This window comes from Bison bison, unplaced genomic scaffold (assembly GCF_000754665.1).
Source record: "Bison bison bison isolate TAMUID 2011002044 unplaced genomic scaffold, Bison_UMD1.0 scf7180017859782, whole genome shotgun sequence".
NCBI lineage: Eukaryota > Metazoa > Chordata > Mammalia > Artiodactyla > Bovidae > Bison > Bison bison.
The window spans coordinates 11,572-13,224 of record NW_011490354.1 but is presented as its reverse complement, the minus strand read 5'-3'; positions in this window follow the sequence as shown (position 1 = coordinate 13,224).

Genomic DNA, 1,653 nt, shown 5'->3' with positions numbered 1-1,653 from the left:
TGGACAGAGGAGCCCATGGGCTACAGTCTACGGGTCACTAAGGGTAAGACACAAGTGAGCTACTAACACACACACACACACACACACACACACAGAGGGAAGACAAATTTTAGCACTCCATTGGTGGTCATGTGGTTAAGACCACACTTCCACTGTAAGGGCCGTGAGTACAATTCCTGGTTGCGGAACTAGGATCCCTCATGCAAAGCGGTCAAATAAATAACATGCAAAAGTCATTAAAAAAAAATCTTTTTTTAATGGAAAGAGAAATCTCACCATATAAAATAAAATCTTTCATCTTCTCTCCCTACTTGGAAAAGAAATTGTTTATATCGTGAGGAAAATCCTTAGGCTTCCCTGGTGGCTCAGACAGTAAAGTGTCTGCCTGCAATGTGGGAGACCCAGGTTCAATCCCTGGGTTGGGAAGGTCCCCTGGAGAAGGAAACGGCAACCCACTCTCCAGTCCTCTTGCCTGGAAAATCCCATGGACGGAGGAGACTGGTAGGCTAAAGTTCATGGGGTCACAAAGAGTCGGACACAACTGAAAGACTTCACTTTTAAGGAAAACCCTTATGTTTGAATGATTAATAATAGTTAGTTGCCCAATGCTAATTTTTTTCCATATATCTCTTAGCCCAGAATATTAAAACATTCACACCCGAAATACCAATACCTCATCCATTTAAAGGTAAATAAAACCTTTGGGAGAATATTATAATCTTCCAAGTGTCTGTATGAAGCCGAAAACTCTTTGCCTATGAAGCTGTTCATCATTGGCAGAAATCCGATTGAAAATACTGGTCTAGAAATGGAATTGCAGAGCACACAGCTTTGGGGCGTAGGATAATGGAAATATACAAATATTGAGGTGAAAAATAGTGTTGCCACGTCTACTGTAAGCACTGAAATATCGCTGGTTCTTTAGTAACAGAAAGAGATCCATTAGAAAAGCATATTGTGGGACTTCCCTGAGGGGTCCAGTGGTTTAGAATTCACCTTACGATGCGTGTGATGTGGGTTCAATCCCTGGCTGGGGAACTACGATCCCACGTGCCTTGTGGCCAAAAAACCAAAATTTAAAACAGAAGCGATACTGTAACAAATGCAAAAAAAAACTTAAAAAAAAAATGGTCCACATTAAAAAAAAAATTTTTTTAATAAAAGCAAACAATTAATGCAATTTAGGAAGAAGATAGTTGACAAATAAGGGAATCAAACATCCCTAGCTTGCTGAAGGATATACGCGTGAGGAACCGCCATGGAGTAGCTTCTCAATTGAGCAGATCTTTCAAAATGAGACACTTGCGTGTATAAATGAGAACTTGTCCAGTTTTATTTTATTTTATTTTTTTATTTTTTCTAATTTTATTTTATTTTTATACTTTACATAATTGTATTAGTTTTGCCAAATATCAAAATGAATCCGCCTACCAACAGTATTCTTCACAGAGCTAGAACAAATAATTTCACAATTTGTATGGAAATACAAAAAACCTCGAATAGCCAAAGCGATCTTGAGAAAGAAGAATGGAACTGGAGGAATCAACCTACCTGACTTCAGGCTCTACTACAAAGCCACAGTTATCAAGACAGTATGGTACTGGCACAAAGACAGAAATATTGATCAATGGAATAAAATAGAAAGCCTAGAGA